The 27906-nt window shown below is 39.9% G+C and overlaps 1 protein-coding gene across 3 annotated transcripts in view; it reads left to right on the plus strand.

Moving 5' to 3' along the window:
- CDK17 (cyclin dependent kinase 17) overlaps window positions 1-27906 on the plus strand; it is a 182584-nt gene that overhangs the window by 6836 nt on the left and 147842 nt on the right. The window contains exon 1 of one of the 3 annotated variants that reach the window (XM_063447169.1): window positions 16203-16230. The exons of the other annotated variants lie outside the window; for them this stretch is intronic. The gene's annotated coding sequence lies outside the window, so the exon portion shown is untranslated. Of the gene's footprint in view, window positions 1-16202; window positions 16231-27906 lie in introns of those variants that run through there. 3 annotated transcript variants of the gene reach the window in all.

Consider the following 27906-nt stretch of genomic DNA (forward strand, 5'->3'; position numbering starts at 1 on the left):
CAAAACAGAGAATCGTGATTATAAAACCGTACAGCAAATTGTAGACCATAATAGGTACATTTAAAAAACACATTCATTTGCCTTTTGCAGTTCAGCTACTATTTTGGCTTCAATTTAGTTTTTAATTCACCAAAATGCACTTATTAATAAATAAACCACCTAGTGACCATAATGGATTTTTTGTTTTTCTGGAAGTTAAATTGTCTTCAGTATTTATCATTGAGTACATCTCCTATTTTGCAATATGAAAGTTCTGCAGTTGTAGAACATTGATTCACACACACACTTTCTCATAAATTTCCAGACAGTGTCCATCAAACTCCAGGGAATGCACTGACTCACTTAGTAATGAACCCCTGTCATTGTGTAGACGTGCATGATTTATTGAATAGAAAGACAATGAACCATCTTACTTTTCACTAATAAGAACCAATAAAGCCCGGAGGGGCAACCGAGATAAACAAAGAAAAATAACAAAATGTTTGGTAGACCGTATTTCACATCACTGCAAGTCTTGCAGTTTTGAGAAATTTTATGAACAAAAACAATATTTATCCCCCTAACGTGCCTGTGCTGCATTGATATCTGGGTACTGAGTACGCAAAATATTGAAACTTTTTTTTATTGTTGCTCAACCACATTTTTTGATTGCCTTCCCTTGAGTGGCTCTCGTCTCCTAAGATCTCGTACAAAAACTTGTAAGGCTTGTGCTCCAAGGAATTAGGTCCCAGTGCCTAATTACCCCAATCAGAGAGTGGCTTAAGAAAAGAAAACCAATACATAGTTGTAGGAATTCCAGGGCAGGTTATTCAGAAAGTGCATACCACAGTTTATCGCCCTGTTAGATCTAATCTTTCACAGCACAGTTCACGTGGGAATGACATCACATCACAGAGAATAAAATCTCCTGCTGGAGGCTTCTGTAGGCACGGTATTATTTGCCATTTACGGTATATAGCACCAACAGGTTGTGCAGCGATGTACAATAGAGGGAATACAGGCAAACAATGAACATGTACAGATACAAAATGAACAGAGTACCCTACCCGTGAGCTGGGTACAAGCCACAAGTATAGACAGAGATGATTGAAATGAACATCCCTCCTAAATATACTGACTGTCAGTCGATTTTTATTTAGGGGCCTAGCATTTGGTCAGATTGATAAAAGATGCTGTTCTAGTTCTACTTAGACAAGGCATAAAAGAAGTGTTCTAGCATGTTTAGGATTAACGATCAGCTGAAGGGCATATCTTGAGACACATTCTATAATAATGGATAGGAGCAGAACAGGTCAATATTGTGTATGTGTGTGTGTGTGTGTATATATATATATATAATTTTATTTATTTTTATTTTTAAACTAGTTGACCCTTACAACATGTTTAGTTTTTAGTGATTAGTGTTTTTTTAAATAAGGGGATCATTTAGGGGCACACCTAAATAGGTAGTTAGCATAACACTACAGGGTTATTCCGAGTGATTTCAAGTTTAAGGCCAGAGTAGTCAAACCGGAAGCATAGCTGACTTACAGAATTTTTCCATTTCAGCTACTTGGACCTTAACTTTATAATTCTCAGTTTAGTGATTAGCCGTGTAAAGTGTTAGGAATGTTTGTATTCCTATCTCTATAGTGTTCCTTTAACTTCCCTATATTGCTATATTGCCACTCTGAGAAAGACTCTTCACCACAGCCTGATTATTCTACCAAGAAGTCATCAATCCTGAGGACGTTTGTCAAAACAGATGTTTCTCATAGCAAATCATTTATGACACACAGTTCATGCCAGGGAATCCACGGTGCTACACCAGTCCAATGCTAATTTATGAAAAAAGGTTAAATCCAGTGTTTTTATAGAGCATCATTGGATGTACCCTGTGTGTAGCGTCTGCGTACAAAGTGTGCGCTAAACACCGTGTGCATAACACAATTAGTCCTTTTGTTACCATAACAAAATGTTGTCATATCTCTTTTATTATAAACATAAAAAAATATACGATAGACTGTTCTGATATACATTTCTGCTGTCCACCTGGGGACTTTATTGTAAAGTTTAATTGAAAAGAAAAAAAAAAGTCTGCTTTTTCTAACACTTTGACCTGTTATTTTTAGTTTCCAATGAAATTCTCAGTTTTTGTACCAGCGGAACGCTCTTGTAGAGGAGACCTTTTAGCCCTGTAGTTTCACGAACCACATTGTGATGTATGCCAAGCCACAGCAGGACCAAACAGAGCCTAGAGCAGAAGTGAACGAATGCTTTGTTATTGATAAGGTCGCTGGTGAAATGGTGACCATTGAAATGTGTGAAAAGACACTGTCCCTCTAAGAGATTGCAGACTGTTTGTCCTCCAGTGAGTAGCTAAGTTTTGTCAGGGAGCACATTTTTCTCAAGGTTGGTCCCCTTGTATTCCCTGTCAGTTCTGTACTAATTACCTTGCAGTGTTACAGTATTAATAATTCACGGGAATGTCAAGATGCTCATAAGGCTGGGGATCTGTACACTGTTGCTATGCAACACTTTACAGATTTCTATTTTGAAACGGGCTTGCTGAAGTGACTGAGGCTTATGTTACATAATGCATCCAGCTTTTTCGTGTGTGTCAGGGAGTTATTTTAATCATGTTTATATTTTATTTTATTGCACTAAGGAAAACCACACACACACACACACACAAAATCTCTTGTATAATTGTAAGTAACATACTTAAACTTGTGGTGAAACAAAATAAATAGAACACTGGAAACTTTCTCAAGCGAGTTAAGTAACTTCTCAAATTTACGGATGGGCAAAATCTATTTATCAGAACGTCATTTTAACTGAAACAAAAACTTCAGCTCCCTGATTGCTGCGCAAATAAGCAAATACAACATTATCGGTTCTTAGATTTCTCAGCCCCCTTACATGTGCATTGGTTAATTTGGATGCTAACCATGTGGTTTGGCAAGGCTCCGCTGTTCTGTCCCGTTGGGACTGCTCAGCATAGTATTGTGTTAAGATATTGTTTTAAATCGGCGTTGATTTAGACAATTGAAACGGTCAAGAGAATAACAGCCAACCAGCCATGACAGAAATGATCACATCACAAATCATCACGTAGAACATTGTCTTAAAGTATTGGTGATGGATGCTTGTTATTTATCAATTACTTGTCAAGGGAACCTATAGAAAGCTAAGATTGGGTTCTGAAAAGTGTTGGACATCCCATTGTACAGCGCTGTGGTATTTGTTGGCGCTATATAAATAATAATTTGCTGATAAAAGCAGGGCATTATAAGTGTGTGTGCTGTGTAAACCCATAGGAACCTGGTCTTTTAGAGCTGCCGTGCCAGGTTCCTTTTCAGATCTGCCCCTTATTATAAATTGATGCCGTTTAGGATATTTGAGAATTTGTGTACAATCAATGGTAAAATTTGCTATTTCTTTGCTGCGAACAACCACTTGTGTATCAATTGGGTCTGAACGCTGTAGTTGTCTGTGTGAAGGAGAGCATAGATTGACAAATAAAACTTCCCATACTTGCAGGATGCACTGCATTTGCAATTTGCGTGTGTGTGTGTGTGTGTGTGTGTGTGTGTGTGTGTGTGTGTGTGTGTGTGTGTGTGTGTGTGTATTTTTTTTTTTTTTTTTTTTTAATTCTTTATTTTTGAAGTGCAGGTGGTTACAAAATATGGACTTGTGCCACAACAGCATTTATCAATATGGGAACATATATATATTAAACAGTGGCTTTGAGAAAACATGCACAATTTTTAGTGGTAAAGTTATTTAGGTAGATACGTCAATGCAATAACAATAAAATTAAGAGTAGATTTGTCTGCAGTTTCCTGACTACTTTGGTACTTAAAGCTATACATATAAGAGTAAACAGTTGTAGGCATATGGATAGTTAAGGCAAGGTAAATCACGTTGGTACTAAGGTTTGTATCACAGTTCAAGAAACAACTTAGAGGAATGCCAGGGAACACATATAGGCTAAGCCACAGAAAAATTATAGGGCAAAAACATCTGTGCTAAGCTGTCTAATAGCGAGACGGTCGGCATAATTAGGGCAGTTAATATAGCATCAGGTAAACGAAAGTCCCGTATAACCCCTCAGGGTGAAGTCTGGCAGGATAAATGACTGACCCCATGGAGACGTGCTCGCTCATGAGGCGCAAGTTAGTTCTTTTAGCCGATGCCCATTGCTGCCACTCGTGTCTTGCCTGCAGTGTTCGCCTCAGGGGCGCTTTTGGACCGGGAATCAGCTCTCTCTGCGTGTAGTGGATTGTGTAGCTTTGCGGCTTCTCGCTTTGCAGCTGTGGCGTGGAGGGGACGACAGGAGCTGTGTCGTGCACCGGTTCCCGGATCAGGTGAGAGGTTTGTGTGGGGGCCGGGTTTTGTTATGGTCAGTTGTGTTGTGGGAAAGTCCAGCAGCATGGCTGAGGGGGCAGTGGAGAACGTGTGGGGTAGTCGGAGGGGGCTTGAAGAGTGCCTTTTCAGCTTCCTTGATTCCTCCGGTTCCCGCCTTTGGGCTGCTGAGTGTGAGGGCGCGCCATGTTGGTCCCAGGTTCTAGTTTCCTGTAAGGTGCGCGTTTGTTGAACGAGGTTGCTGTTCCAGCTTCCGTGGGTTTGAATGTCGGCATGGGTGCCATGTGGCACCCCTGCCTGTTTAGTCGGTCGCTTTTGTCCGCGTTGCTGGTTAGCCGTTTTGGGGACTTGAGGTAGGGGTCCATAGTAGCGGCGCCGAGTGACCGGGCGGATCCAGGGGGCCACCGTTCTCATCGCTTGTCTGAGGGTTAGGCCCCGATTGCGGAGTATCGCCCAGAAGCTCTGACACTGCCGATCAAAAGCATTCAGGGGCCAAGTGTCTGGCTTGGTGCTTTTGTCTATTGCTGTGGTGTGCCGCTGGGCCGCCATCATGGGTTCGGCTCCTCCGCGTGCGATGAATCTGTTTCCAGATAGACTTCGGGGTGACGTCTAGCGGGGACCGGGATATCCCCCACCGGTCCAGAGGGGGGGGGTAGGAGTAGAGAGTGTCTGCTAGACGCACCAGTTGGCAGGGAAGTCGGCCGTCCTTCCCCTTCCTAGCCGTCTGCAGGCCTCAACTTGCAGCCGCGGATAACGGTATCGTGGACCTCTGGGAAAGGTACCTGCCGGTTCGTCGCTGTGTACCCAGACTGTTTAGCCCAGTGTGGCATTAGTCGCTGGGATATTTCTGGGTTTTTTCCCCAAAAAACCAATCCACCGGTCAGGAGCTCATGCAGCACACGTCCGCTCAGCTCCGAGTTCAAGCTCCGCCCCCGTGTGTATGTATATTGTGTGTATACTATCATATTTCTTTATATCATGCTACTACTAATATAGGTTCATGGTCTGTGTTTTCACTATCTGTTTGCACAAGTATAATTACTAAGGCTCCTTAACACTTTTTACCTTTGCACGCGCATTACACATTGTAAGCATAGTAACAAACCCTGGAGAGAGAAAAACTGTGTGAGAAAAAGAAAAAAGAAAAATATATAATTCAGCGCTTACAAAATGATTACAGTCCAATGGGAGCTCACTCACGGAGTACGGAGTCTCTCTTTTTCCGGTTAAAATCTAGATCAGGGATTTGGCACTCCAGATGTTGTGGACTACATCCCCCATAATGCTCTTACATTCATAATGCTGGCAAAGGGAGGTGTAGTCCAAAACATCTGGAGTGCCGAAGGTTGTCTATGCCTGATCTAGATAAAAACGGGGGGTAGGCAGCGCCTGAATACGTCTTATTTGGAAACTGATAGTGTTTATAGAGCTTCAACTTATGCTGTGTGAGAAATGCTAAACTGTGCAGGAAACGAAATATTCCAGCCACTTCAAGTTAAAAAAGGAAGTAAAAAAATACAATGTTTTTCTTTTCACATTTACTCAACGTCTGAAGCTCTCCTCTTCCAGTGCGATTCAAGCTTTGTACTACTCCCCACATATTTAAATGTTTCGTCTTTTCATTAGAAGTGTCGAGTCTTGAAGTTTACAGGACACTCATGTCATCAAAGTAATTTTACTTTTTGTGTTAGGAGTTGAATTTATTATGACAAGATCAGCTACTGAGACTGTGTTCCTGGCTATTTTTAATAAACAAAGACCAGAGTCGAGCTGACACTTGCCTGATTACTTCCCGTGTCACCACTGTCTCATACAGTCTAAAACAGACTTCATATATTAAGATACTTTTAAAAGTCAATTTCTTCATAGCTCAAATTTAGAAGGGATGCACCGCATTAGAAATAGAAACCATTTTACTGCTTGCAGATTTTGCGTTGTTTCTCTAGATATGGGGTTCTTAGCTGTTTAACACTTGTTGTATAAAGTGCTTAGCTCGAAGATAGACATCATGGCCGCAAGGCTGGCAGTAAATATTTGTGTGTGTAGTCACCGTATCCTATTTATGCTGGGTTTTTATCCTGACAAAAAAGGATTTTCTATTCTTTATACAAGCATGTGTAATGGAAGGAATACTGATCGTAAAAGATACATGGACAGATGTACTTTAGATGCACCGTCTTTATTTTTTTTATACAATTCCAAATGTCTAAAACTGTTTGATTTAAACTAGTTTACAAATTAAAAAAAAAATATATATATATACACACACACACACACACACACACACACACACACACACACACACACACACACACACACACACACACACACACACACACACACACACACAACTTTTGGTCTTTAAATCATGGTTCGGTAGTCCAAGGTCTTCCCTTGATTGCCCAGACTTTACAAAATGACCCAAAATCATCGTTCACCACCTTTTTAATGGGGAAAAATAAATCAACATTCAAGGAGGGGAGGGAGGTGAGTTCGATATAGTCCAAGAGTGGCTCTGTTGCAGTCCTCCATGATGCACCCACATTGTCATTGCACACACGCGCATGAGGCATTGTTATAGAGTCCTTACACACAAGTCTGGACAACCCTAATCACAATTAGGACATTTTTTTGTATTTTTTATGTTTACCGTGGGCATGGTTAACCCTTGAATTCCCTGCTCAGTGAGAAGTTATAATCTAGCTTATTACTGTTTCCATTCTTTTGTGTTTCTCCTTTTTTTTTAAAAGGAAGTATATTTTTAGTAATGCAAAGCAAAATAACCATGATACAGCATAACGCATTAGGCATGGGAACATAATCCACAGATGATCATCAAATAAGGAACAGCTGATGCCACAGTGAAAAAAAGGCCTTGGCTTTATCCTTTTTTTTTTTTTTTCATTCATTGTTTTTTTTTTTCACCGGCCTGGCAATGACTGGGCAGTCCAGACCCGAAAATAAAGCTTTTGAGCAATTTGTTGATGGTTGACCGAGGTAGTGAAAGACTTGAAGTCTAAAAATAATAATAAAGAAGACTGACTGGAAAGAAAATACAGTCGAGGCTGAGAATAGTTTAATGACCTGAAAGAGGACTGAAAATAAAGGCTGAGCGCAAAATGAGAACAAACCTGAAATTGAGAAGGATAGCATCGAAAGTGATACCTGACCTTCAAAGACATAGGGAGACATTGATGGGGAAAAGTGGTAGTTAAAACTGACATGGAAATGGATAGTTGTTTGTTTGTTCCATTTGGGAGATAAGGAACAGGCAGACATAACACTCAAATACAATGATCAGCAACAGCATTAAAACCACTGACAGGTGAAGTGAATAACATTGATTATATCTTTACAATGGGTGGGCAATGTTCTGCTTGATAAATCGTGGGACTCTGCATTCACGTGGATGTTACTTTGACATGTTCCTCCTACCTAGAGAGTGTTGCTACAACCCTCCTCTTCCCTAATGGCAGTGACCTCTTTCAGCAGGATAATGCACCCTGCCACACTGCAACAAAAAAAAAAAAACGTCCAGAAATGGTTTGAGGAACATGACAAAGAGTTCAATGTGTTGCATTGGCCTCCAAAGTCTACAGATCGCAATCTGATTGAGCATCTGTTGCATGTGCTCTAACAATAAATCTGATCCATGGAGGCCCCACCTTGCAACTTGCAGGACTTAAAGGAACACTATAGTCACCTAATTACTTTAGCTTAATAGAGCAGTTTTAGTGTATAGATCATTCCCCTGCAATTTCACTGCTCAATTCACTGTCATTTAGGAGTTAAATCACTTTGTTTCTGTTTATGCAGCCCTAGTCACACCTCCCCTGGCTATGATTGACAGAGCATGCATGAAAAAAAAAATGGTTTCACTTTCAAACAGATGTAATTTACCTTAAATAATTGTATCTCAATCTCTAAATTGAACTTTAATCACATAGAGGAGGCTCTTGCAGGGTCTAGCAAGCTATTAACATAGCAGGGGATAAGAAAATCTTAATTAAACAGAACTTGCAATAAAGAAAGCCTAAATAGGGCTCTCTTTACAGGAAGTGTTTATGGAAGGCTGTGCAAGTCACATGCAGGGAGGTGTGACTAGGGTTCATAAACAAAGGGATTTAACTCCTAAATGGCAGAGGATTGAGCAGTGAGAAAACTGCTTCATTAAGCTAAAGTTGTTCAGGTGACTATAGTGTCCCTTTAATGTCTTGGTGCCAAATACCACAGAACACATACAGAGGTCTTATGGAGTTCACCCTTTGACACATCAAAGCTGTTTTGGCATTACAATAGGGGCCTACACAGTATTAGACAGGTGGTTTTAATGTTGTGGCTGATCAGTGTATGTATTAACACACTAAACTATATAACCAAAGCAATATGCCTGCATGCATTCATACGCCAAGCAAATATATTCCCTGTTTTAAAGGCGTACCGACACTTCTTGGGAATTGACACCATTCACTAAATCATTTAAATAGAACCTATAATCCCAAAAGTAAGAATTGTTTTTATGGGACTGAATGTTTCCTTTTGTCCACCACGTTTAGATTTAAAATTGTAAGTTAAATAATGATTACTCGACTCCTCCTCTGTATACTACAGCTCCTCCTCCGGTGATGTACGCATCCTATCTGACATCGCCCACAAACTCCTCCAATCCGTTGCATCTCGTAGAGAATAGCACTGAATTGGAGGTACACATGCATGGCCAAACACAGCGCTTTGTCAATCAAATGTGGCTATCGACCGTATTCGATTCTCAGATCGAGTTTTACTCTATTTGGAGGAGCACGAGCCTCTAATGGTTTATGAAGACTGCCACTAGAGGTGGATGTAGCCCTGCAATGTGAACATTCCAGTGTCTCAAACAAACAAAAACAAAAAAGGGGGGGTAGAGGGGAGGGGGAGAAGCCTGCAGGGTTAGAATGACAATTTCACTGAAGCCAGACAACCTAATTCAGTGATCGCTAACCTTATCACCATAAATTGTTTCTGAACTACATTTCCAATAATGCTCAGCTAGCTTTTAAAGTGTAAAAGCTAGCTGAGCATCATGGGAAATGTAGTCCCGAAACAATTTATGGTGATAAGGTTAGCCATCACTGACCTAATTGATGTGAATTAAAAATTACCTACTAAGCCCTCATAGAATACTTTTTCTAACAATCTACTTCGTACCCCTACTTTTACCCTTTATGTCACTATACACCACTACCTCTAGAATGTAAGCTCATTGAGCAGGGCCCTCCACCTCTCTGTTCCTGTACGTTCAGTTGTCTGGTTACAATTACATGTCTGTTAGTCCACCCATTGTACAGCGCTACGGAATCTGATGGCGCTATATAAATAATAATAATAATAATAATGTGAACTGGTCTGGGTAACTATAACTGTGTTTGAAATCATTACAAAGTTTTGTTAATAAAGAATTAGTATATAAAGGTTACTTTTTTTAATTAATGTTGCAAAATAGTATGATGATATAGAGTGGAGAAGGTAAAGCTGTGTGGAACTTTGCTAATGAAGATGAACTAGAAACCATGTTTAATGCTCTCCTATGCTTTCTCTATGGGAACTGCCAGCTTTTTTTTATTTTTCACACCTCACAAATGCATATTTGCAAAGTATAGGTATAAGTAAATCTAATATCCTGGGAAGTGACAGTTCTTCTTTAATTTCTAGCAGCTGGGTTCCTGAATATACAAAATAAGTCTTGTCACAATCTGTGTAAAATGTGAAATGCCTTGTCTGATATTGGTTTTCATATTCATACACGGTGTGTGTTAAGTGGAGCATCAGACACTTAACAGTGATATAAAAAAGCAAAAGTGCAATATAATTTTTATGTATGTTTTGAGAAACGTTGCGTTGCCTGCACATCTGTAGCTTTTAGTAGTCTGTACAGCATTAGTTCAATAGCCTCACTCGTGTATTAATATATTAATGACCTTTTTTATTTTGTGTTGCACTTGCTGAGAAAAAAGAATAAAACGTATTTTGTGTCACATGGCTGGATACAGTTAGCTATGGACATTATCCAATTATCAGCGGCATAATTATCCATGTGTAAACTCCCTTCATTGGAGTGTAAACGGCTGCCTGAATCATGTCATTAAACTGGTAAAAAATTGCATTTTTAGTGAGACCATTAGCCAAATATATCTTCAGTGTGCTGCTAGGAAATAAAAAGGGCTATATAATAATTATAAAGCTGCAGTGGTTTGTTTCCATGCTGTAAAATAAACAAGTTCACATGCCCTTAAAAATGCCCTAAATGTTTTTTTTGTTTGTTTTTGTTTTTTTTTTTACAAAAACTCTAAATCTTTTTAGTTAGCATATATAATGAAACTTAATTTTTTTCTTTTATTTTTAATTTGCTATTGATTTACCTTTTTTACATTTTAAAAGAACTCACTGTTCTTTTCAAGTCACCCGTAACAGATCTGTGAAAAAGGACACTATACGTCACATTAAGCACTCATTTTTTAGCGATCACAATCCTGCTGAAACTGGGTTATAAACTCTTTATTTGGGACCATCAGCTTATCAAGCTTAAACTAACACTATAGGGTCAGGAACACGAAACATGTATTCCTGACCCTATAATGTTAAAAACACCATCTAGCCCACTGACCCACTAAATATAGTAAAATCTTATCTTTATTCCAGTCTGTTGGTTCTAGCTCTGCCCTGGCTGACATCATCAGAAGTGGTGATCTCAGCCAAACACTGCTTTCCTGTAGGAAAGAACTGGATTGGCTGAGATTGTCAAGGTGACAGATCAGGGTCAGAGCCAGCACAAGCCAGACACATCCCTGGCCAATCAGCATCTCCTCACAGAGATGCATTGAATCAATGCATCTCTATGAGGGAAGTTCAGTGTCTGCATGCAGAGTGTGGAGACACTGCATGTCGGTGCTGCACAGTGTGCACCACTTCCCCAGGAAGCACCTTATAGTAGCCATCTGAGGAGTGGCCAGTGGGGGGTATCCCTAGGCTGTAATGTAAACACTGCATTTTCTCCAAAAAGACCATGCTTAGTGCAAAAATCCTGAAGGGACTTACTATGCAATAAGCTGTAGTTGTTGTTCTGGTGACTATAGTGTCCCTTTTAATGATGAAATCATGTTTTAGTGGCCAGTTTAAATCATGGTTTTAGCCCAGTTTTAAGGCGACTTTCTGATTGTGTTGGTGTTACTGGCAAAAATAAAGTTATCGATCTATTACTGGATTATAATGTATGTCTTTTTAAAAAAACAAAACACATTTTATTTCATTTTCAACTTGCTGACAATACCTTCTATTGTTACTTAATGTGTAACAACTCTTGAAAACAGTAGATTCCTCTGAGTAAAAAGGAGTCTGCAGTAAACCATTTATTGTGGGCAGTTACTTGGGGCGTAATGAATAGTGAAGTGTGAAGTAGGGGGTCCACAGAAATAGTGGTCCCAACCCAGAAGTTCAAGAAACATCACCATAAAATAGATTATTTTCCAGTATGTCATACATGATTTGTTAGAAGCATTGTCTTTTCTGTTGTACAGCTCTGTGGATTATGGCGACTCTATATAAATAATTGTAAAATGAAATGGAACTATTCTCACAATGATGTTGATCGTAGCATGGGTCACCAGGAAGTTGTAAAGTGAACCTTTGTAATCTTGGAATTCTAAATATTTGAAAAACAAACCTAAGTGAAAATTTTACCTAGGGTCATTTTATCATGTGCAAATCTTAGAATTCCAGCAAAATCCTTATGTACATAAAGATGCCTGGGTCGCATGTTTTAAGATCTTGTTTATTCCACTCTTCTAATATTTGGCTGAATCCCCTTTCATGAATCTGCCTTGTGTCTGGTGCTGCTTTGTGCATTAATGCAAAGTACTGGGCACAATGAAAGCAGCAGGATGGTCTGTACTGGCAGGGATGTAAGTTTTCAATTTCAGTTTGTGATCTTGCGTCGGGGAAGTACATGGATCTCTGTTCAATCTGTGCTTTATTTTTAAAAGTCATTGAAGTGGGTGTGCACAGGATTTTGTGCAAATGTGTTTTATCAAAGATTTAATTCAGTCGGTATGCTCGACAGTTGTAATCTTCACTACAACAAAGTTCTGTTAAAGTCAAATTGCCACTTTTGAGATTTTTGAATTGCACGAATGACTAATCAAAGTTAGCAATGGATTGTGATTTTGTAAAAAAAATGTTTTTTATTATTTATAACTTGCTTGTCATACCAGCTGTCAGGTAGGTACCCATGCATGCTTGGAAATTTATGATGCAAAGACCTGGTCCTGAACACGATAACTTGGGTGAGTGAACAAGGACCTGTAAGTTCTAGACAAATACTCAGAGCCAAAACGTTGCCAGGTGACTTATTGGTGAATGTAATAAGCGCACTTTATAAATCTGTAAGAGGGGCTGCTGATATCGTTTTCTAATCCACTTCTAGAGAACTGGCAGTTCCTCATTAACGGATTCTTCAAGTGTACAACCAGGACGTCTCCGTCCCTGTCTGTCTTCATATATATATTTTTTAATTTATTTTTTATTTTTTATTATTATAACGAGGGACCCTGTAATTGTGGTGTCCTTTGAATTTCAAAACAAGGGCAGCCGTTGCATTTTAATTTTTTTTTTTTTTTTTTAATGTTTGTTTATTGTTGTGCCTGAGTATAACATAAATGGGCTTGCAATGCACCAACAGCACATGCAAATACAGGAAAAATCATAGCATTGTGAGGAAACGGCACATTTTAAAAGTATAGATCTGTAGTAAGGAACATGTTAAGCTTATCTGTCTAGTTATAAGGAAATAAAGTAATGCAGCTACATGAAAGTATCAGAGTGAAACCGCTAAATTGCTTATTAACTGTGCTCACTGGGCTCTGATTATTCACAAAGAGGGAGGCTCTCTAACCCCCCCGCGCATGCTTAACTAACCTATACCATTACCCTCTTCAATCTTTACGTCAGCGCACACGCGCAAAATTAAACAGCCTAATGGAGGTCATATACTAAACATAGTAAGCCTTTGCGTAGGCTAACTTTGAATACATATGCTTATTTGCTTAACGACTGCCTCTAATAACACTGTAATAATTACAAATAGTATAGGTCCTAACTATAATAGACCAGCTACAACTACTACTTGAGCCTTGTGAATGCAAATGTGCAATGTTTACTGCATGCATTAAAATAATTTGTATGACTTCTGATATGATTTTGGTACAACGCACCATTTAAAGCCTTGCAGGCCGCGTAATTGCGCAGTACCACTATTGGTCATAAGCATTCTAACGCGTTAGACCTGTATAATCCTGCAAAGTATGTACAAAATTATATTGTATTGTTGGGCATTCACCCCGATTCATATGCCTCTGCGTAGGCAACCACATGCTATAATTCCGCACTGTACTCATCTTCAAAGAAAAAATAAAACATATTTTAAACAAAGATGGAGGCTCGGGCCACACTAGATGGAGAGATTGGCTGCAACTCCCGCCAAGGCAACACCAGGCCACGAGTTGCTGGAGGACACAGTCGTCGGACATACCCCAAAACCCACTCCAAGTTTGCCTTAGGAGTAACAGAGTAGGCAAGTCCAGGTAGAAGGCATTTTCACCCTCTATTTCACTGTTAGAGCAGGATCAAGCAGGAGGCCAAGCACTCTGCGACCATCCAGCATGGCGTCCAGGCCCTGCCCCCCAGCAGTTGCATTTTACCCTTTATTTTTCATACAAGTAAATGTAACCGGCCTCCTTTTATATACCATATGTGACCGAATACTGTATAGTTCATTATGATGAAATGGTCGCACTGACAACAGAAACGACAAACTTTGTTTTTTTGTGCAGTAAAACTGACAAACCACTGGAAATGTCCGAAAGGGAGCCAAGACTGGGATATCTTTAGATCTTTTAAACCTGGGACCTCTTACGCATTGCACTATCTGTCTGCATATATGGGGAATAATGCCTCTCTGATTTGAGAGAAAGAGAACTCCTAGTACCGGTTTATATTTCATGAATAATGTGCTCATTTGCATATCAAGCTGGGAACTCTGGGATATTTGTGGAAACGTAATTTCTTGCCCAAGCAGGACTCCTAATGAGCCTGGAGTTGTGAGAGTTGCTAGGACTCCCCTCCTCTTTCCAGCCACTGTACTGCGTTTTAAGTGCCCCACGTCACCCCACCCTCCTCTCTCCTTTTACTTTATTTTTCATTATGTAAGGTCTTTTATTTCAGGCCTACTGTTACGCTGGTTTTGGCACACCACAACTGACTTGCTCACAATTTCTGGGTCACGCCTTTTATTCTGACCACAAATATATATATATAATTTCTCCTGACTGAAATGTCGAAATGTCATTATCTGCTTCTGGAGTTAACAAAGCAGTGAAAAGTTTGATTTACAAAAAAATTCCAGAGAGTGCACTTATCCTTGTTTGGTATAACTACGTCTGGGTGTTACACCAGGCTTAGCATGGATTATCTAAACTGTGTGCCTGCTCCTTGGAAATAGAAGTAAATATCTACTCCTGTCTGTTTTGGTGCTTACATGGTGCTCTTTTCATCTGTTTATGCAAACTTTTTACATGTGTTTAAGAAATTACCATAACAAATCATTCCAGGAAAGCATATCATTACATTGCATTGGAACTACATTAAAAGCACACTATAGTCACCAGAACAACCACAGCTTAATGTAGTTGTTCTGGTGTCTATAGTCAGTACCTGAAGGCACTTTCATATGCTCCTAGAGACAGTCACTGACGTCCACGTGCTTCCTGGGTCGTCATTCAGCGACTCCACGTTCTCCCCATAGATTGGCTATGAGGAGATGCTGATTGGCCAGGACAGCGTTTTGCATTAGATGGGCTGAGAGAGACAATTCTGATGATCTCGGCCTAGGAGGCAGTTTGGAGAATAAAGGTTTATTACCTTTTATAAGGCGGGTCAGGAGGGGTCCGCCACCTAAATAGCGATTTTTAACACTATAGGGTCATGAATACTATACCTTTGTATTCCTGACCCTATTTCCTTAAAAGAGAATGATGGTTGCTATTTGTGTTGCTGCGCATGCGCGTTAGATCTCTTCAGCCGGCGGAAGAGGAGGAGGAGGAGCGGCGGCGGCGAGCAGAAATCACCGCCGAGGGACATCGGCGGGGGTCTCAGGTAAGTGAATGAAGGGGTTTGTTTTCCTGGCACTGGAGTGTCCCTTTAAGGAATTTACAAAAATAAATAAAATCTGGCTAGCATAACGAACAGGTTAAATTGTGATCACGTAGTACATGATTAACCCCTTAAGGACCAAACTTCTGGAATAAAAGGGAATCATGACGTGTCACACACGTCATGTGTCCTTAAGGGGTTAAAGTATATGAGTGACGTGGATACCAATACACTGTTAATTTCTCTGTGATAGCTGTGTTTTGGAACTTGGTGAAGAACAGTTCCTTGCATTTGGGTTGTAACAAATTCTGCCAACGGCCCTTGCTGACTTTCCTACAACTGGCGGCTGCTAGTGGTAATTGGCCACAATGTGTTCTAAAGCCAATTTAGTTCACCGTGGCTCAGTGTCCACTCAGACTTCCTGAGCATTTAGGAAGGGAATGGAAATCATGAACTTCTTGGAACAGTTATACTGCAGTGTTTTGAAAATGTGTGCACCATCTATGCAATTCTTAATGGCAATGACACAGACCTGATGAAGATGTCCCTTTAACCTGCCGGTCACTAAAACCTTTCTAAATGAAATCTCAAATGGCACAGTGTGAAGTGTTTTTTTTAGTGTTCAGAACCCAGGCGTTACTCGGAAGCAACAATTCATCAACCAAAAACACTGACCATATTTAAAGAAACAAAGGAAATCTGGTTAGTTTGCTTGTTTTTTGTGTGTCTGTTTTTAACATATGCTCAGGTTTACCGTTAAAAAATGTAAAATATATATAAATATATTTTATTATTTCCTTTCAGGACTGGTAAAATATTATTGGTCAGTCTAACCGACGTCTATAATTGTCACTTAGAGCGAGCTTTAAATTTGTGACTTAATTTTCCGACCTGTAAAGCCACAAACCGTTATTCTGTTAGTGTTCAGATCCATGTTCACTTATGTAGCTGTAAGTGTTTAAATAAAAAAGAGAAGGGGCTGGTCGTCTTGTTTTCCCTACGTGTAAGTACAGCATTGTTAATAATCTTGGTCAGCGGATGTATTCTGCATAGGAAACAGGCACCCGGTCATAGCAGATTATAAATAACTGATTCACAGTGAGCGATAATATCAGAATGCTCGGCACATGTTTGTGGGACATCACATAATCGAATTGTTCTCTATCTAGTGCTGAAGTTTTGTGTAAAGAGTTTACATTCTGTTGTTATCCAGTGATACCTGTTTTCACAAGCAAGTTACAAACTTGCATTTTTAACATACCAGTTTAGGCATAAGCTGGTATGTTAAAAATGTTTTAGATCATTTTAGGGTAAAAAAAAAAACCTGACTCTTTTTTCTCTCCTCGTTTTTCTTCACATTTTCTTTTCTCACCGAATAAAAAAAGGTATTAATTTCATTCAGTGTTTATAAATGCCATTACTTCATCAGCTATGAGAATGCCTTTGAATAGTTTCTTTGGTTTTTACTTCGATGTTACATAGCAAGTGTAAGATCAGGCATTATTTAGGATACCTGGGGATAGCCTTTAAACCAGAATATTGTGGACTAAATCCCCCAATGCTCTTATACCCATAATACTGACAAAGCATCAGGGGTGATGTAGTCCACAACATCTGGAGTGCCAAAGGTTGCCGACCCCCTGCTTTAAACCAAGTGAATAAATACAGTACCAGGCAATATATACAAAAGGTCAAATTCACTTAATTAGAAACCTGTTCACACGTTTACATAAGTCTAAAGGTATTTTTTTTATTTTGTTTTATTTAACTTTAAGTGATGAATGGATGTTAAGATTGTGACATTAAAACCAGTTCCTAAAAGTCTGTATAGAAGATTTACAGGTTTATTCACTAAAATGTAAAATGTCATGGACTTAAAGTGAAATTCAAATTGCAGACTAAAATTGCCAAACTAGAAAAATACTTAAAGTCAATTCAAGTGATTTCTGCTAGTGTTTTAATCACAGAATATGACTTCATTTCTAGCTATATTTTGATTGGACAGTTGGATTCAGCCATTAAAAATGCAGGGTTGGTTTACTTTGTTTACCCTATATTGCTGCATGCAGCTTTCTTTTGCAGGCTTTCAATTTAATGCAGGATTTCCTGCAGCAGCAAACTCATAACTGGCAATTTCCTGAAACGTGTTTTTCTTTTTAAACATATTTACAATTTACAAATGAGCTTGCCCTTGCAGTACCATTTACATCCGAAAATAAGACATGCCCTGAAAATAAGCCCTAGCTAATCCGAACTTGGTTAGTGGGATTCCATGCTGTAGCGGAGCTCTCTGTACCCCGGCTGGGTTCCCTCCGCCAAGGACCTCTTCCTAGCTGGAATAGGGGAAAACTTCAGCGCTTCTGCCCCAGTCGCTGTGGCTTGACTGGGGTCCTCCTGGGGCCTCTCTGTCCTGAAACAGGATGGGGGCTAGCTCTATTCCCTTCCAGGGGCGGGACGACACACAGTCCTGGGAGCTCTAGTCCTTACAAGGACTTTCCCTGCCGAATCATCGACGAGCTGGGAAAAGCAGTGATTATAGATAGCCCTTCCCCTCCCAGTAACTAGACTACACATAGTTCAAGGAGTACAACTAATTCTATCGGCCTTTTATGCAAAGACCCCCGCAGGGGGTCTCCATTGTATTTAGCACAAGCTCCTCCCAGGAATCTCTGGGAGATAATTGCATGAAAGACCGGTAAGTTAATTATCTCCCAGGAACAGAGAGCCAAACATAAAAATTTATACCTGCTTTCTTGCACATGCTTGCTACAGTTTTCCCCTGAAAATTAAGCCCTAGTGCGTTTTTCAGGGCAACAATTAATATAAGACCTTGTCTTATTTTCGGGGAAAGACGGTTGTTGTAAGGAATTTGCTGTATATTGCACACAGTATGTAGCACATAACTGCACAAATTAGTTTTTGATCCATATAAATATCTCTAGAAGTGGTAGTTTAAAAACTGATGCATCAATTAATGTACAGGCTGTGCTTGAAGTTAAATTGTCAAATTGATATCCAGGATATAAATAAAATAGAAAAAAATAATGAAATACAAAAGGATTTTAAAGGATCACTATAGGCACCCAGACCACTTCAGCTCAATGAAGTGGTCTGGGTGCCAGGTCCATCTAGGATTAACCCTGCCTGCTGTAAACATAGCAGTTTCAGAGAAACTGCTATGTTTACTTCAGGGTTAATCCAGCCTCTAGTGGCTGTCTCATTGACAGGCGCTTCCGCACTTCTCAGTGTGATTTTTCACAGTGAGAATACACCAGCGTCCTTAGGAAAGCATTGAGAATGCTTTCCTATGGACTGGCTGAATGTGCGCTCTTGCCGTGCATGTGCATTCAGCCGATGACATCAGAAGAGGGAGGAAAGTCCCCAGCGCCAAGGGACCCCGGCGCTGGAGAAAGGTGAGTGTTTACCCCCCTTCCACACCATAGAGCCTGGGGGAGTGGGACCCTGAGGGTGGGGGCACCCTCAGGGCACTATAGTGGTCCTTTTAAAGCATATCAATTTTATTCAATGGCCAGCTGTGCTTTATAAAGTGTTGCAATGTAAACGATGCCCTGACAATACACACACACACACACACACACCACCACCACCGTTAAAATATGTCAATCCACCAACAGTCACCAGTGACGACTGCAAGGAATTGGTTCTGTCTATGCAGGGTCTCGCGGAATCCTCAGTAGACCTCAATGCTGTACTCTCATGCATGCGCATGGCTCCTGGCGCTTTGGAAGAGGGTGGTGACACCTGCAAGGGATAGGTTCAGGTAAGTTAAACTCACCTTTGCCTGCCCCTCTGGCGACCAGACCCTCAGCGTCCATATCACCATCGGGGATCTTTGCGAATTATGCAAAGTCCCCAGAGGGTGATAGTTCAAACCAGAGACCTGGAGTGATGTGAGAGATAAGGGATGAATGAAATAAGATAAAACTTATTGTATGGAAGAAAAATGTAATCAGATTGTGTGTGGAGCTGGCATTACAGCTGAGAGGGTGATTTATATTCTCTCACAAAGCACAGTCTGACTGACATAGCATAATAGCACTTTGCTGTAGCGAAGCGGCTGTGCCAGGGACCTTTCTGTGGAAGAGCCGTAGAAGCCGCTCTCTGCACACTGAGCCTTTCTTTGGTTTATTTTTTTTCCATGTTTCCCACTTGTTCCCAGTCAGCGCCATTGCAGCTTGGCGACACAAAAACAGATTTGCAGCTCCTGGACAAGTACTTAAACACAAGGTATCTTTATCATGAAATTTCATCAAGTGCTGCCAAGCTTGCGCGGCGATGTTTACAGTTCCAGTCTCGGTTTGTTGTTGGCAATCGAATCGCTCCGGCTGTAGAAAGATAGAAAGGCCAAGTCTGTAATGAGATGTAAAGTACAACACCTTAATTCTTCTTGGAAACAAAGGAGTCCTGTGTTCTGTTTTGACAGTGGAGGCTGTGGAAGGATGTGTGTGAATTCCTGAGTGCGCAAGCTTAGTTTTTCAACTTCTGCTTTCTTGGAACAAGAAAATTGGTAATAATTATAATTTAGTTAAATAAACTTGTTTGAAATGAACGGGAATTGACTGTATTTGTATGTCACAATTTTGACCATTACTAGGTTTTTTCATTTTAGGTAAGGTGGTGTTGGGGTTTGTATAGTCACTTACTTTTCATGTTAAAGTCCCACATAGTTTTAGGGGGAAACTATAGGCTAGGAATACAAACTTGCGCTGGGTCAGGCTCCTCCCCCGACGCGAGGGACCTAATGCGCAAGCGTGGCAAGATCTGCAAGAGCATTTGGACACCCCCTTGGGAAAGCATTGTATAATGCTTTCTTATGGGTTTTCGAGTGACGCTAGATGTCCCCATGCATAGCGTGCGGACGTCCCACGTCAGTTAGGCAACCAAAAGTCGCCTAATGACCCAGAAGCGCCTCTAGTGGCTCCCTAGAGTTTACCCTGGATAGTAAATATTGCAGTTTCTCAAGAACTGCAATAATTACTATTGCAGGGTTAAAGGGGACTAGGACAGTGCACCCAGTTCAATGTGCTTATAGTGTCACTTTAATTCAGCGTTAGGTAAAGGCCTGAACCCTATTTAATGGATTCCAGAAATTGTTAATTTGACGTGCAAAAGTTAGACAGCAGATAACCGACACTTGGCTATTGAATAAGTCTGCAATCCCCTAACTTAAAGGGACACTCCACTGCCCAAACACAAGCATAATAACACTAAGTAGATATACCCCCCCAATGAAAACATGCAGCATTCAATTATGCATATTTTCTTTAGGGGTATATCTCAAAACAGCTTGCAAAAGCTGCAGATGTTTTGTCTCTGAGAAGTCTTTGCAAGGCAGGTGCTATGGACAATTGCTGCCTCTTAAAGGGACACTCCAGGCACCCAGACCACTTCTGCCCATTGGAGTGGTCTGGATGCCAACTTCCAACACCCTTAACCCTGCAAGTGTAATTATTAGGTAGGTGCTAACCACTGCATACTGGGAACACTCCACAAGACCTGCTGTTTTGGAGTCGGTCTAATAGCCATCACTCTTTGGCCCTTGTCAAAATCACTCAGATCTTTTCTCTTGCCCATTTTCCTGTTTGCAACACATGAAATTCAAGCACTACCTGTTCACTCGCTGCCTAATATATTCCACCCCAACAGGTGCCATTGTAATTATATAATCAGTGTTATTCATTTGTCAGTGGTTTTATGTTGTGGCTGCTCAGTATATTTTTGTTGTGTGCAATATGTATGGATGTTGCATAAACCAAATAAAAGAAACCCTCTATACCCTCCCAAGCCTAGACTTTCAGACCCTCAATCTTTATATTCCCGGTCATCCTTGACATCTACTTTAGTTCGTTGCCCGTGAGTCTTCTGTCCCTTTTTTTTGTGAGGATGGTATGTTGTCTGTATATCTTGTCTCTTATTGTTAAAACCCCTTCAGTGACTTACCTGAATTCAGCTCCGATGTCCCCCGGCACTGGGTCAGGCTCCGCCCACACTCTGACGTCAGCGGGGGAGACTTGATGCGCATGCACCTCTCACTAGGAGGACAACTTAACCCTGCAAGGTAAATATTGCAGTTTATAAAACCTGCAATGATTACACTCGCAGGGTTATGGGTGGTGGGAGTTGGCACCCAGACCACTCCAATGGGCAGAAGTGGTCCGGGTGCCTGGAGTGTCCCTTTAATAGGTATTTTTGTGTGCCTGTTAAAACTTAAATTATATCTCTACCTGCAGATACTGCCAGCACAGGCTATAGTGGGGTGCAGCTGCAGAGTTTTGCATCTAAGCACATGCATATAATTTGTCAATTTTCCTGTGAATGCGAATAGCTGGAGTGTAAGCATTGCAGCTGCTTGTGGCATCTCATTCACTTAGAAAAAAATGTATACGAACATCTCGTGCAAGTGAATGGAACGGTCTGTGATTTATGACTGTGATTTATGTGTGAGCATGTCTGTGTGTGTCTTCTAAAATATAAGGAAACCAAGACATGGCAACGCTGGGGGGGGGGTTACTCCTTTAACAACAAGTTATAGTGAATTGAAAGCCAAACTACAGATCAAAATTCAGGCACCAATAGCAGAGTTGAATAAAGAAATCAGATTTAATTGTTTTGGTTTTGTTTTGCTTACATTTTGCCATGGGTTTTTCAGTTCACTAAAGTTTTTGGTCTTTAGAGAATATACCCAGATGGTGATTTGCTCACAAATCTGACATAATCGGAACTGGGAAGAAATATACATGATGTATATCAACTATAAGAGAAATATTGCAGAACTCCACATGTTGGATGTCAGCTGGGCAAGCCATTCCTGGATTACATTCTGGGGCTCTACAGGCAAAGGCAGATTGCAAGAAAGATTGCTGTAATTAATTGCTGGGGGGAAAAGACGCTTTCTTAAATTGCCTTGTAACAAAGCAGACCTAATACATTTTTTGGCAGATGGATATTGATTAAAACAAAGCTTCCCTCAATCAGTTTACCCCTTTCTCTTCCTGGTAATTGTTCAGTTATTATTGCAAAACTGTGTGTATCCTGACTAATATCCTTGTCAATATGCTAAACCCAGAACAAACAGTTTACTTTGCATGTCTGTCCTAGGAGTTGTTTTTCACAAAGAGGAAATCCAAGTCGTTCTATTTGTTAACGTGCTGCTACAATCTATCAGCACAATATTAATTGCATTCTTCTGTTTCAATACCTGATGTCATTCATTTGGACCAGAAAAGATATCTGTGCCTTGGCAAAGTGCAGTCTATAGCAAACCTTCCTCCCATTGAGTCACACAAAAGAAATGTCAACGGTACTGGATAAATTCTCCTACACCATGGGGGATCAAACCATATAAATGATATGTGTTTATTTCAGTGTAATGCTAAATATTCAGACATTTTGGATACATATTATGTTTTGGAAATATTCCTTATATCTATGATAACCCAGCAGAAGAAACAGAATTGTATATTTCACCCCTTTTTGGGAGACCAGATGGGGCCACGGGAGCTAGTTGATTGTTTTAACACAATAGGGTCAGGAATATATGTTTGTGTTACTGGCCCTATAGTGTTCCTTTTAATATTTCTCTAAGCCATGGTCATCAAATTGCTTTTGACAAAAAAAAAGCCAACCCATATTTAAAATAAATCTGTGAGGTTTTATCGTAACTATATTTATGGGCGTTTGATAAGCTACTGTATGCAGCCTGTGACCAGCCGAGGATTTTCTTTGTCTTTTTGTCTAAACAAAATAAAAACAGTAGCTTTTTTGCTTTATGTTCAAAATGCCTATACGAGAAAATGGAACCAATGTAAGCAGTAATTCAAACAAGGCCACCCTTTAATCATAAAACATACTGGTCTTGATAGATCATGCACAACTTTAAAATACCTGGTGTTTTTTGTTTTGATCATAAATAAGGGCAAACCCAGAGTCACTAAAAGAGATATCAAGGCTTGATTGAGTAATAGAGAGAAGGGAGGGGTGGCAGGTAGCAATGACAACAAAAATGTAGCTCTGCTGTTGGACTGACAGATTTTTTTCCTGTAGTTTGATCTAACATCATCTCGATAATTTAATTATTTCCAATCTCTTAAAGGGGCACTATAGTGTCAGGATACAATTGTGTATTCCTGACATTATAGTTTTAAAAGCCAGCCTTCCCTCAGGCTAGAAAGGTGAGTTACTCACCTCTTCCCAGTGCTGTACGGGTCTCTTCGTGTCTGGTCCTGCCTCCTTGGCTGACCTATAGGAAAGCATTGGATTAGCTGAAATTGTGAAACCTCTTCTCGGTCACGTGGTGGGGCAAGGGGCGGAGCCAAACACTGCCCTGGCTAATAAGCATCTCCTCACAAAGATGTAGCTGTCTGAGGATTGACCACTAGAGGTGTTACTAGGCTGCAATGTAAACACTGCCTTTTCTGTAAAAAGGCCGTGTTTACAGTGAGATGCCTGCAGTGACTGACTATACTCACCAGAACAAATACATTAAGGTGTAGTTGTTATGGTCACTATAGTGTCCCTTTAAACAGAGGTTGCCATTTGTGAAATTAATGTCCAGTCACGTTTACATGACATGCATCATGTATGTCCGTGCACACAGATAAAGGGAATCCCTCTGTTGAGCTGGATATATAGTTTCCTGCAATTTGTGGGCAGTTTGTTATGCTCTAATGGTATTAATTTTAAAGATACTTAATCCTAGGCTTTCCTTGCCAGCTTCTCGTGATTTTATTGGCTCTTATCTCTCTCAAATGAAGACTTTCAAGGGTACTGCGATTGTCAAAGGAGGAACTGATTGATCCAGCTTATTATCCTGTTATCCTCTCAGCCGAATTGAAATGATTAAATAGCCTAAGAATACACACACTGTGTACATACTGCCGGCAAGACTAGCCTGTTATGATTAGTATGTGTATGAACAAAGTAGGTATGCTGTGAATGTGCTGAGGGTCACCATTTTATTTTTTAATTTTATTATAAAATGAATATCCTGCGATACTACCAGGAATTCTAGAAGGATAAAAGCCGCTTACTCGTGTTTTCATTTTCATAACAATAGAATCTTCATGGGAAAAACTTCTATAAACTGCATTGGAATTTTGCTGAACTCAAAGTACAATCAAACGAGATCATAAAACAACTTTGCTTTATGTACCAAGGATGTCTTGTAAAGTAGAGCAAAACACAGCATTTTTAGCAGTTTCCATTTCCCTATGAGTGTTACTCGTGACCACCTATGGGAACAGGTAACTCTAATTATCTACACAAAAAAAGTTTCTGTGGAATATTCTAGAATGAGTTGTGAGTCTTCCTCCAGTATATATTGGAATCTTGTGCACACAGCTCCTGGATGGTGGCACGAACATGGATAGGATATAGTAAACATATCTCCCTTTCTCCTCTACATACATTGTCATCCATGGGGTTCTATGCAAAAATTGGCACTTTTTTCATTTCCTATTCATCAACTCTTATAGAGGAAAAGTGTTTATTTATTTTTTTGTTTCACTTGATCTGTGTGCTTTATATATTGTTTATCTGAAATATTGAGTGTGTTTATATATTTCCAATCTTGATTTAAAAAAAAAAAAAAAAAAAAAAAGAAATTTTAATGTTTGCTAGATATATCTTGCTGTAGAGGTTAGTGCTTGGATCGGAGCCACCAAATCCGCTACATGTTGCCTCGATTTATTATTGGAATGTAAGACTTGTCCGCCTGGTGAACATTCTACCTGCCAATGATGGAACCACTTTGAACGTGGGGGACCGAGTTTAATTTTGCGCTGGTCTCTAAGAGAAGGAACATTTAACCTTTGTTCTATTGAAGCACTTTATTTTCCTTTAAAGGATCACTATAGGGTCAGGAACACAAACGTGTATCCCTGACCCTATAGTGTTAAAACCACCATCTAGCCCACTTGGCCCCTCGTGCCTCAATAAATATAGTAAAAATCTTACTGTATTCAAGCCTGAAGCTGTAAATCTGCATGGTGTTAGACTCAGAAAAACAAACGGTCTGCTGACCTTATCAGAGGTGGTTGCCCGATCCAATCACAATGCTTCCCCATAGGATTGGCTGAGACTGACAAGGAGGCAGATCAGGGGCAGAGCCGGCACAATTAAAACACAGCCCTGGCCAATCAGCATCTCCGCATAGAGATGAATTGAATCAATGAATCTTTATGAGGAAAGTTCAATGTCTGCATGCAGAGGGAGGAGACACGGAATGTTTGGATGCATTTTAGGCTGCTATGACCCAGGAAGGATCTCTGACAGCTATCTGAGGAGTTGTCAGTGAAGTTATCACTAGGCTGTAATGTAAACACTGCGTTTTCTTTGAAAAGACAGTGTTTACAGCAAAAAGCCTGAAGGTAATATTCTACTCACCAGAACAAATTCAATAAGCTGTAGTTGTTCTGGTGACTATAGTGTCCCTTTAATTGTACCCTTAGTCCTTTGGCTCTTACCTGCGTACTGCTTGCAATAAATATTTGCACAACCACACGTTCTCCTTTTTTTTTGTATCTCATTGATCCCTAACCATCACAAATGTAGTCTTTTCTTTTATTACATGTACAGTTCTGCTCCACACTGCCTGGCCAATGCCGATATTGTGTACAACGATAAGACTATTATTGACCTCCTCACTTTAAATTGACTAGTGACTTTATCTCATGGCAGTTTTATGTTTCTTATCTTGTAAATCTTTGCGACTGTTTTCTAGGCTTATGACTGAGGTTATATTCCTTATTTAATAGTGAAACCACTGTGTTGCAATTTTTTTGTGATTTTTAAAATATAATTGTGAAGGGTATTCTGATTTTAATGTAATATTTTTTCATTTTGTTTTAAACACACAAAACGGTATCAATTTCTAAAGTGTTGGCTGATCAAGTGGAAAAAAAATAATTGGTTCATTGTGTAATTGTTTAAAATCAGGAAATTACACATCAGTTTATGAACAAGTTTGCAACATTGACCACTGTGTATAAAAGTAAATAAGCTAATAAACGCTGTTCTTGACATTTCTTAACCGTTTCACACTTTCTTTCCGTTGTATGCGTTTAGTGTCTTGTTCACAGCCTGCTTTAACTGAGTGTTCCATAATAAGCACATAAGCCATGTGTATGACCAGTGTGTGATTTATGATGTACTAATCATAAATACTTAATTCAGCATTTTCGGTGTTGCCATTATTTCCTTGGCAATACTTCAAAGCAAATCCCCATAAGGCCTAAATATTGTTCCTAGTGTATCTTAAACGGTGTACTTTAGTTGCAGATATGCAATTTTAAAGCAATTTAATGTGTGTCTGCCTATCAAGTATATCTCGCTATTTCTGTCTTTATATATTGTCCTGCTGTGGCTCAAAAATAACTTTTAGATATTTGTAAAGATCACTGCTTTCTACAAAATACTATTTTTAAGAAAAAAATAAAAAAATTTCATTCACTGGTGTGTTCCTTAGGAATAGAAAAATCACCCATATTCTGCTCTGAGAAGAAAAAAAAAACACTCTGGACTTGCTACTATAAATTTAAAAAGCGATTTAAAGTGAAGGTGTGTAAAATTACTACTTCTTCTTCTTATACAATAATCACCAGCCCAACATGGCAAACATACTGCTCGTTTAAAGAGGGTCTGTCATTTTCTGGGGTTTTTGCATATTATTTTGTAAAGACTCCCAATGGTGACGTTGCATCAGAGGGTGGTTGTTTTTATTATTGGCATTGACAAAGGGGGAGATTTAACAATAAATGACACAATTACAAAATGTTACTGGAACATTAGGTTGATGAGGACCCTGCTCAAACGAGCTTACAATCTAGAGGAAGTAGTTCCTTACCTGATGCTGTCACCTGTGGAGCTTCATCTGCCAAGAGCTCACTTCGTATGTGGGGATCCCATGGTGGCCTCCATAGATCTTGTCTCACAATGAGTTTGACAGTGCCTTATTCCCTAAACCGGCAATTAGCGAGAGCTGGGGACGTGACAAAACGTGATGGAGATTACTCCGCCTTTTGCCAAGTGGAGGAAAAATAAATGTTGCCTCATATATTGCAGGTGAAAAGATAGAATGTTAGGTTAGGAGTGAGGAAGAGAAGAGGGACAGATTTGAAGCAATCTAAGTTTAAGATGACCGAACCGCTTTAAAGACACAGACAATGTTGCTATACATCTCATTTCGTGTATGCAGAGGCACTGACATTATACAGCATTGTGTGTTTAATATTCTACTGTTTTATTTTGAAAATGGAGGCCGCTAATAATGTTACATACATGGAAAGTTAGAACTATATTTTTACCTTGAGAATTCACACTCCTACACCCTGCTGCAGGGTCAGGGTGTTTTGTTCCATA

This window comes from Pelobates fuscus, chromosome 3, assembly GCF_036172605.1.
Source record: "Pelobates fuscus isolate aPelFus1 chromosome 3, aPelFus1.pri, whole genome shotgun sequence".
Lineage (NCBI taxonomy): Eukaryota > Metazoa > Chordata > Amphibia > Anura > Pelobatidae > Pelobates > Pelobates fuscus.